The following is an 11,294-nucleotide window of genomic DNA, read 5'->3' on the forward strand; positions in this document are numbered from 1 at the left end:
AGAATGAAGATACCTAAATTATCTATTGGGTTTATAAACTATCACTAATTCTTGATTATCTAAGCTAGTGGAAGAAAAAGGGCATAGATAAGGCATAAAACGATGTCAAGTATCTATAATTTCATCAGCTTAAGAACTCCCAGTACCGACTTTCTAAAATTTAATAGACTTAAGTGTTGTCTAAGGCTCAAAAATATTATGACTTGTACATGGTTAAAAACAAGGTAATATGCCTCAGGCAGAATTTGAAAGCAGATCTTCCAAACACCAAAATCAGCACTTAATCCACTATATCATGCCACCTCATAGAAATAAATTATTTAACAACAGATAGCCAGCCACATAAAATACATTCAGATATGTTTTATACACATCTAATCTCTTCCTTGTTTCTGGGACCATTCTCCACATCATAAAATTAGACACCTCAGTTATATTGGACTTTCTTGCCATTAACTCTCCATATCTAATCAGTTTCCTGTTATCTCTTCAGTATCTTTGAACTCTCTCCCTGCCTTCCTGCCACTCACAATGCCACCTACCATAGTCAATTAGCTATTGTCTGGACTATTTATAAAGATCCCCTACATGGGTCTTCCTGTCATCCCTTTTTCCAATTCATCCTTTATGCAGCCATAAAAATAATAGAAATCATTTATATGCTCAAAATTTCAAATTCCCAAGATAAAAGACAAATCCATTAGCCTGGCATTCAAAGTCCTCCACAATCTCGCTCTAATTTGCCTAGCCAGCGATATTTCAAATTGTTCCCTTTCCCAAATTCTATGTGCCAGCCAAACTAGATTACTAGCTATTTCACAATCAGTAATGTATATAAATCTATCGTCTCCTACCTTAATGAATAACTTTCCTTCTACCACCAGTAACAATCCCTCTTTATTTCCGTGTTCATTTCTTTCAAGATTCAGCTCAGGTCCCAACTCTTTTGGAAAGCTTTCACTGATCTCTCCCCAAAGTAACAGCATTCTCATCCTTTTTACTTTGACTGGTATCCTCATATGCTCCAAGTCACTTACATTTATAATACATGTCTGCTTTATCTATCCCTTTTCCCCTAATTAATCTACAATGGTCCCTAAGAATTGATACAGACTGTCATTCTTCTTTCTGTGTGCCTGGCAGCACAAATTCTCTGCAAACAGTAAGCATTTAATAAATGTTTAGGGAATTTAGAGCATTAAGAATTCCTCAATGTCCATATTTCCCCTGAAATTAAGTATGACTAATTTTTTATTTAAAATATTCAGTTATTTTTCCTTTCTAGAAATCAATATAGCAATACATGATTGTGTAAACTTGATGACATTTGACATTAACAAAATATATGATGAATAAGAAATCAAATGCTTTATGTAAGCCACCAGCACTATGTTGTAGGTGGAGAAATAAGTTGTATTCCTTTCAAGATAAATGAAACCCACAGAAGCTTCATGTATAAGTATGGATTGTACCTTGTTGTGGTTTTTCCCATTAGGCTACAAATTCAAATATACTGAAATCATGTTAAATAATTTTGTAGTCAGGAAACCTTGAAATGGTGTTGGGGGGTGGGGCAGGAGAATTCTCTATATTTTAGCTGCACACACCCAAAGATTTTGAACATATGGATCTGCAGACTACTGCTGCCTAGGTTTTTTTTGTTTGTTTGTTTTTGTTTTTTATGCTAAATTCCTTTTTTTTCTGAACAAAGTCCTGCAGAATTCTAGGGGCACTGTTTGACCACAATTGGCCTGAGTTATTCATTTAAAAATGATTAATCACAGATGAATTGGCCTTTTGTTTCTTTTCAGAGACCTTTCTAGTGTTTCAACTATCTGATGTCTGGCCATGTCATGATACCAAAGTAGACTGCTTGAAGTGAATTCATTTACTTTGGCCTGCATACAAGTCTGGATAGAGAATTCAGTCAAAACACCCCCTTTGAATCACATAATAGTCTTATAAGCAGTATACTAGAAGGTAGTATGGCAAGAAACTTTTGGTTATGTTTAACACCCCAAAATACTGTCAATTTTTCTTGGAAAAAAATAAATGTTTTCTTATGCACTCACTGTATGTAAAAAAATAAGCTATAATATCAACTAAAGTTGAATTATTTACATATTAACATTAAACATTTTGTGAACCAAAAAAAGCTTCACCTAAAAAATGAACAAGTAAAATTTCAGCCAATTAAGAGTTGAAAGTCAAATTAAATAAAAGGTTTGAGAAAGAAAAGAGAACACAAAGGAAGAAAGAAAAAATTGATGGGGAGTATTAAAAATGTAAAAGCAACATTTTGAGGCTAATAAAAATAATCTGAATGTATCAGTTATCAACCAAAAAATTATAAACCCAAGATGGGAATGAGGAGAAATAAAAGGAGACTAGATCAGTACCCAGAGGCGTTAAAGTGCTTTAAAAAAGTCAATAATAGCAAAAACATTTACAATAATTAGTTCTTTTTGTAACAGAAGGTGTTTTAAGACTAAAAATTAACCCACATAAATCACCACCACTTTTATATACCACCAACAAAGTCCTGCAAGAAAAGAGATACCTCATTTAAAATAATCATAGATGGAATAAAATACCTGGGAATATACTTACCAAAACAAACCCAAGAACTACACAAATAAAGTCATATTTGAATAATTGGAGAAATATTCATTGTAGATCAGTGGACAGAACCAATATTAATAAAATGACATCTTACCTAAACTATTTACTTATTCAATGCCATCCCAACTAAATTACAAAAAAGAAAATTTATGCAGCTGGGGAAAAATAGCAAAAGTCATTTGGAAGAACAAATTATCAAGTATATCAAAGGAATTTTTTTTAATTATCAAAGAAACTGATGAAAAATGTGTTAAGGAAGAAGGTCTAGCTGTACTAGATTTTAAACTATATTATAAAGCAGTAATTATCAAATCTATAAGGTACTGGGTAAGAAATAGTTTTGCAATTTGTTCTATCAATTTCTACCAAATATTGACAGAACAATTGCAAAGTAGTTTGGCAGAAAATGCATGTAGACAAATATCTTCTACCACTCACTAAGATAGATCAAAATGAATACAAAACCTAGACATAAAAGGAGACTCATAAGCAAATCAGAACAGGGAACATGTTAGTTATCAGATTTATGGATATGAAAAGAATTTATGAGTAAACAAGAGATGGAAAACAATATGCAATGTAAAATGGATAATTCTGATTACATTAAAAAGCTCTTATACAAGCAAAATTAATGTAACCAAGATTAGAAGGAAAGCAGGAAATTGGGAGAAAATTTTTACAGACAGTTTCATGGACACAGGTCTTATATCTAAAATATAGAGAGAACTTTTTTCAAATTTATAAGAATAAAAGTCATTCCCCAATTGATTAGTGGACAAAAAAATAGCCAATTTGGGGACAAAGTAATCAAAGTCATATATATATGGAAAAATGCACTAAATCACTATTGATTAGGGAACTGTAAACCAAAAAAATTCTAAGGTATCATCTCACACCTATCAGACTGGCTAAAATGACAAAAGGGCAAAATGACAAATGTTGGAAGGGAAAATGGGGACACTAATACACTGCTGGTGGAACTGTGAAGTGATCCAATCGTTTTGAAGAGTAATTTGGAATTATGCCCAAAGAGTTATAAAACTGTAAACCTTTAGATCTAGCTGGGTATATCTCACAAGAAGATCAGCAAAAAAGGAAAAGAACCTATATATGTTCCATAATATTTATAGCAGCTCTCTTTGTGGTAGCAAAGAACTAGAAATTGAGGGAATCTCAATCAATTGGAGAATGAGTGGTCAAATCATGAGTTATGATTGTGAAGGACTACTAGTATGCCATAAGAAACAAAGAATAAGTTAACTTTTAAAAATAAACTTGGAAATATCTACATGAAGTAATGATGAGTGAAACAAGTAGAAATAAGAGAACATTAAATACCACTATAGAATTAAATTTCAAGAATAGCCTGGGAATGTTCACCTCCAAAAAATGGACTTAAAAATAGAAACATGAAAGACAATAGATATATATCTTTTTGCCAAGTGACATTTTCTAAGGTGTGGGGAAAGGAGAGAGCTACTGAGATACCTGGGAATAAATTGTATTAAATAAATATTTTTTACAAAAAGATTTGGCAGTATGATTACATTAAAAAACTTTTATACAAATAAAATCAATGCAACCAAGATTAAAAGGCAACAACAAATGGAGGGATTTATAGCAAATATCTCTGACAAAAGCCTTATTTCTCAAATAGATAGAGCACTCAGTCAAATTTATAAGAATATTACACATTCCCCAATTGACAAATGGTCAAAAGATATTAGCAGGCAATTCTGAGACAAAGAAATTAAAACTATCTTTAGTAATATGAAAAAAATGTTCCAAATCACTAATAAATTCAAATTGAAGCAACTCTGAGGTACTACCTCACATCTATTAGACTGACAAAAAGGGGAAAATGACAAACACTGGAGGGGATGTGTAAAAAAATGGGACACTAATAAACTACTGGTGGAGCTGTGAATACATGATACAACCATTCTGGACAGTAATCTGGAACAATGTCCAAAGGGACATAAAACTATGCCATAGCCTTTGACCCAACAATATCACTACTAGGTCTCTATCCCAAAGAGATCGAAGATTGGGAGAAAAGACATAAAGCAGCATTTTTGTGGTGGCAAAGAACTGGAAACTGTGAAGATAAGATTAACTCTACCCTAGCCTATTTTTAGCTAATCAAATCAAGAACTTAAAGTATCCCTACTTGACACTAAGTAAGAGAGTTCACAAGTCACTTGCACTTAGTGGGTGCCACCCACCTTGGGCAGTGCTAGGCAAACTGAAAGATTGCAATTGGTTCCCATAAAGTGGGGGAGTGACGAGAAGTGACATGGAAAAAGGACTATAAGAAGTCCTGAACTTCCTGTCCAACAGACTTCTCCTTTGAACTTCTTCTCCTTTGGAGCTCGTCTTTGGACATTCTGCATTGGTGAGCTGGACTGAAGGAGGAGACTCTTTCCCTGGATCCTGAATCAGCTTGCTGGATGAGTAGTTGGCCTTACTTTCCTGGCTTCTGGAAGAGATTAATTCCAGAGAGGCCTTCCTTTCCTGGAGGAGGCTGAGTTGGTGGAACCCTTGCTGAAGACACCACACCAGGACCACTAGCTGAAGATTATCCAGCCCTGCCAGGTCTGAGCCAGATACTGGAGCAGCACTTAAGGTGGTAGGCTAGACAATTCTCTACTTCTTACATTTTTCGACTTTTACTCTTTCTACCTCTTTGTAAATAAAGCTGCTAAAAGTCATTTTGACTTAAGCTATAATATTTTTAAATTGGTGACCACAATATTACTTTAAAATTTTTATATTTAGACAAAACCCTAAATTTTTAATTCTTACAAAACTGAAGGGATATTCATCAATTAGGGAATGGCTGGACAACTTGTAGAATATAACTGTAATGAAATACTATTGTGCCATAAGAAGTGAAATAAGATGATCACCAAAAACCCGGAAAGATATGAAAAATGAAGTATACAGAATGAGGAGAATATTGTATACAATAACAGTAATAAAGTATGATGATCAACCATGAATGACTAAACTACTATCAACAATTCCAAGGGATTCCTGATGAAAAAGGCTCTCCACTGCCATAGAAGGAATAGATCAGTAATGGTGAAACTTTTAGAGACCATATGCATACTCTACCCCTTGCCCCGAGTGCTGGGCACACCTCACCCCTTACTCCACACAGGGGAAGGAGAAAACACTCCCATTGGGCTGCTGGGCGAAGGAGTTGGTGAAGTGAGGAATGTCCTCAGTGAGTGCAGAGGGAGCACTCTGCTACTCTCCAACTCTGCCACCTGTGAGCCACCCACCTTATCTTCCCATGAGCTCCCACTGGCTACTGGGCAGAGGGGAAGGGATGTGAAAAAATGTCTTCAAGCTCAGTGTAGAGGGGGAGGGGAACAGATCCAGCCGAGTCCCTCTGTCTTTCTAGTAATGACCTCTGCAGGGGCAGGGGGTGTCCACAGAGAGCACTCTGCATGCCATCTTTGGCACTCGTAGCATAGGTTCATCATCATTGGACTAGACAGTATCAGTGTCCAAATACAGATTGAAACACACCATTCTTTACTTTATTTCCTCCATGAAACATTCTCTAGTGTAAGAAATACATATTTTGTTTCACAACATGATGAATAGAAAAATATGTATATATATTATACAACCTATATCATATTACTTGCCTTTTTGAGAAGAGGTGGGGGGGGTGGAAGAGGGGAGAAAAAGAATGAGAAAGATTTTTGGACAAAGCTAATATGAGAATTTGTTTCTCTTGAATAAACATATGTATTATAATTTATCATGTATTTATAACAAATCATGTTACTATGTTATTGTTGTTACATATTATATATAAAAAGAGAAAAATAAATGGTAACAAAAAACTAATTAAAAACTGGTGTTTAAATTAGGAAAAAGATAAATGAATGAAAAAACTAAAGTACTAAATTTGTTGCTTCTAATTCCAAGGCTTATAGCTCTCTGATGATGTACCACTATTTTCAGAAATACAAGAAATATTCTGATTATTTGGGCAAAAAAAAATCTAGTTAGATGACCAGAGAAATCTTAAAAAGCAAGGTAAACAGAGAAAGATCACAGATGATCTTCACATGAAAGATCTTCAAATATTTTTTAGTCCCTCCCCCACCACCCTGCCCTTAAAACCCTTCCTTTCTATCTTAAAGTCAAAACTATGTATTGGTTCCAAGGCAAAAGAACAGTAAGATCTAGTCACTGGAGAATAAGTAACCTGCTCAGGGTCACACATGTAGGAAGTATCTGAGGCCATATTTGAAACCAGCACCTCCTAGCTCTAGGCCTTGCTCTCAGTCCACTGAGCCATTTAGTTAGCCTTGTCTTCAAATGCTTTTGAAGAATTGTCATCTGGTTTTGACTATGTAACTTAAAAGGAAAAAAATGACTTTTGAGTGTTCATCCCCAACCTATATTTTACTTTTAAATCATATGTATGTATTATTAATATGTGATTGATACAGTATAAAACACAAAAATTTGAATTTTAAGATAATCAGAAGTTGAAATACTTAAAATATTCTTTATTTTATGAACAAAAATTCATTTACACTCACTAAAAATAAAGCAATATTTTTATGGTGACAACAATTTTTTTAACCCCTACCTTCCATCTTAGAATCAATACTGTGTATTGGTTCTAGGGCAGAAAAGCAATAAGGACTAGGCAATAGGGATTAAGTGATTTGCCAAGGGTCACAAAGCTAGGAAGTATCTGAGGCCACATTTGAACCCAGAGCTTCCTCTCTCTAGGACTGTGAGCCACTGAGCCACTTTGCTTGTCCCCTCATTATTTTTGAAAATTTTGATTTAATACTTTGTGAAATAGTGATTCAAAAGTCTGACTCCAAGAGCTGAAAAATATAACCTTACAAAGAGATATATGTATGTGTTTATACATATAGATATATATATCTCCAAACAGAAGAAATATATCATTGATTTTGCTTACTCAATCACAAAATTCATTTTTCAACTTATCCACCATCATGTAAAGGATTTATTCAATTTTAGCTACTATTTTCCCCGGAAAAATGTTAAGCAGTAATTGTTCAAAATAATCAGAAGGTACTTAATTTTTATATCTTTAACAAATGGTTTCAAAACTCAATGAAAACCATGATTTGGAAGATTTCTAAATACATTAAAATTATGTTTCCAAGTGTTTTTAAGTATACCGATATGAGTTTTACTGGAACGCACTTTTCATATGCTATTAATTTTAATAGCATCAGCAAAGAATTATACAATATTTCAAAGAACACTATAGACCTCTGATGATGTCAGTCATTAATGATAGCAATTATAATTCATATTTCAAATAATTTTGCTAATTTCTCTTTTTTTGCTTGATTCATTTGCTCTAAGTCATCACTGTAATGTGGCACAGGTAAGTCTCCTATAATAGCAACAGAAGTATCAGCTATGTGATTTTTTTTTTGTTCATTTGTGCTTGCATTATTATCTTCAACCCTCAGTTTCTTTGTAGGACATCTTTTTTAAAGATTATTTTGTGAGAGTTTCATTAAAACTAGATATGTAAATCTGTAATTCATTTAACTGGACATAAACTACAAAATACTTCAATATACTGAAACTGAACCCAATTAATGAAGTCATCTCTATCAATTACTTTCTCTTATGTACTTTGATCTCACCTCATACACTGTAATGGAACTTGAATCTGTATCACCAAGGGATAAAGAGACTAAGTTAGGATATAAGCATTAATCTTTATATTAAATATTAGTAAAGCATAGTTGTTTCTTATTTTTTAAATTTATTTTTATTAGTATTCACAATGCATATTTGCCAAATATAACCAAAGATACCAATCATACCTGTATTCTTATCACATCCTGTTAATCAACAGCATCTGATTTGATGTAAATAAATACTGGATGTTAGGTAGAACATCAATGGCAGATAGGAACAAAGAGTGAATGGGGCATCCTTCTTCTTTCTTAAGAAATTGAAGTTATTAGAATGAGGCTAAAAAGTATGACTGTTTGCTGCTTAAAAAATCCTAGAGAATCAACTAAGAAGTTTGTAGAAATAATCAACAACTTTAGCAAAGTTGTAGGATACAAAATAAATGCGCATAAATCATCAGCATTTCTATATATTTCCAACACATCACAGCAGCAAGAGGTAGAAAGAGAAACACCATTTAAAATCACCCTAGACAATATAAAATACTTAGGAATCTATCTACCAAAACAAACACAGCAATTATACGAAAACAACTAAAAACACTTTCCAAACAATTAAAACTAAACCTAAACAATTGGAAAAATATTGATTGCTCATGGGTAGGACGAGTTAACATAATAAAAATGACCATTCTACCCAAATTAATTTACCTATTTAGCACCATACCTATCAAACTACCAAAAAACTTCTTTACTGAATTAGGAAAAACTATAACAATTTTCATTTGGAATAACAAAAGATCAAGAATATCAAAGGAAATAATGAAAAAAAAATGTGAAGGAAGGGGCCTAGCAGTACCAGATATTAAATTATACTGTAAAGCAGCAGTCATCAAAACAATATGGTACTGGCTAAGAGACAGAAGGGAGGATCAGTGGAATAGACTTGGGGTAAGTGACATCAGCAAGACAGTGTATGACAAACCCAAAGAGCCCAACTTTTGGGTCAAAAATCCACTATTTGACAAATACTGCTGGGAAATTTGGAAAACAATATGGGAGAGAATAGGTTTAGATCAATATCTCACACCCTACACCAAGATAAATTCAGAATGGGTGAATGACTTGAATATAAAGAGGGAAACTATAAATAAATTAAGTGAACAAAGAGTAGTTTACCTGTCAGATCTCTGGGAAAGGAAATATTTTAAAACCAAGCAAGAGTTAGAGAAAATTACAAAATGTAAAATACATGATTTTGATTACATCAAACTAAAAAGCTTTTGTATGAACAAAAACAATGTGCCAAAATCAGAAGGGAAACAACAAATTGGGAAAAAATCTTTATAACAAAAAACTCTGACAGGGGTCTAATTACTCAAATATACAGGGAGTTAAACCAACTGTATAAAAATCTAAGTCATTCCCCAATTGATAAATGGGCAAGAGACATGAATAGGCAATTTTCAGATAAAGAAATCAAAAATATCAATAAACACATGAGAAAGTGTTCTAAATCTCTAATAATTAGAGAAATGCAAATCAAAACAACTCTGAGGTATCACCTCACACCTAGCAGATTGGCTAAAATGAAAGAAGGGGAGAATAATGAATGCTGGAGGAGATGTGGCAAAACTGGGACATTAATGCATTGCTGGTGGAGTTGTGAACTGATCCAACCATTCTGGCTGGCAATTTGGAACTATGCTCAAAGGGCTATAAAAGAATGCCTGCCCTTTGATCCAGCCATACCATTGTTGGGTTTGTACCCCAAAGAGATCATAGATAAACAGACTTGTACGAAAATATTTATAGCCACGCTTTTTGTGATGGCAAAAAACTGGAAAATGAGAGTATGTCCTTCAATTGGGGAATGGCTGGACAAATTGTGGTATATGCTGGTGATGGAATACTATTGTGCTCAAAGGAATAATAAACTGGAGGAATTCCATGTGAACTGAAAAGACCTCCAGGAATTGATGCAGAGTGAAAGGAGCAGAGCCAGAAGAACATTGTACACAGAGACCAATACAGTGTGGTAAAATAGAATGTAATGGACTTCTGTACTGGCAGCAATGCAATGACCCAGGACAGTTCTGAGGGATTAATGGAAAAGAACGCTACCCACATTCAGAGGAAGAACTACAGGAGTGGAAACAGAAGAAAAACAACTGCTTGAACACATGGGTTGAGGCAGACATGATTGGGGATGTAGACTCGAAACTACCACACCAATGCAATGATCAATAATTTGGAAATAAGTCTTGATCAATGACACATGTTAAAACCAGTAGAAATACACATCTGCCATGAGGGGGAGGGGGACGAAGGGGGGGGGAATAAGGGAGGGGGTAGAAAGGGAAGTCAATCAAGGGAGGAGATAAGGGATAGGGTCTTAATAGCAAACCACTGGTTCTAAAGGAAATAGCTTAAGGAGAAGGGGTAGGAATGGGGGGAGGATTTGAAAATGTCAGCAAATGCACAACTGATGATTATAACTCTGAATGTGAATGGGATGAACTCGCTCATAAAACGGAAGCAAATAGCAGAGTGGATTAGAAACCAAAATCCCGCCATATGTTGTCTACAAGAAACACATATGAGGCGGGTGGATATACACAAGTTTAAGGTTCAGGGTTTGAGCAAAATCTTTTGGGCATCAAATGAGAAAAAGAAGGCAGGAGTGGCTATTATGATTTCTGACAAAGCCAAAGTAAAAATAGATATGATTTAAAAAGACAGGGAAGGTCATTACATCCTGATTAAAGGCAGTATAAACAATGAAGAAATAACACTGCTCAATATGTATGCACCAAGTGGCATAGCACCCAAATTCATAAAGGAGAAACTGGCAGAGCTCAAGAAGGAAATAGATAGTAAAACCATACTAGTGGGAGATCTAAATATTCCTCTGTCAGATCTAGATAAATCAAACCGAAAAATAAATAAGAAAGAGGTCAGAGAGGTGAATGAAGTCCTAGAAAAATTAGATCTAATTGATATGTGGAG

General features: G+C 34.2%; 1 protein-coding gene across 1 annotated transcript in view; it reads right to left on the reverse strand.

The window, feature by feature from the left end:
- ATE1 (arginyltransferase 1) overlaps nucleotides 1-11,294 on the reverse strand; it is a 206,427-nt gene that overhangs the window by 92,559 nt on the left and 102,574 nt on the right. The window lies entirely within an intron of this gene.

This window comes from Gracilinanus agilis, chromosome 2 (assembly GCF_016433145.1).
Source record: "Gracilinanus agilis isolate LMUSP501 chromosome 2, AgileGrace, whole genome shotgun sequence".
Taxonomy (NCBI): domain Eukaryota; kingdom Metazoa; phylum Chordata; class Mammalia; order Didelphimorphia; family Didelphidae; genus Gracilinanus; species Gracilinanus agilis.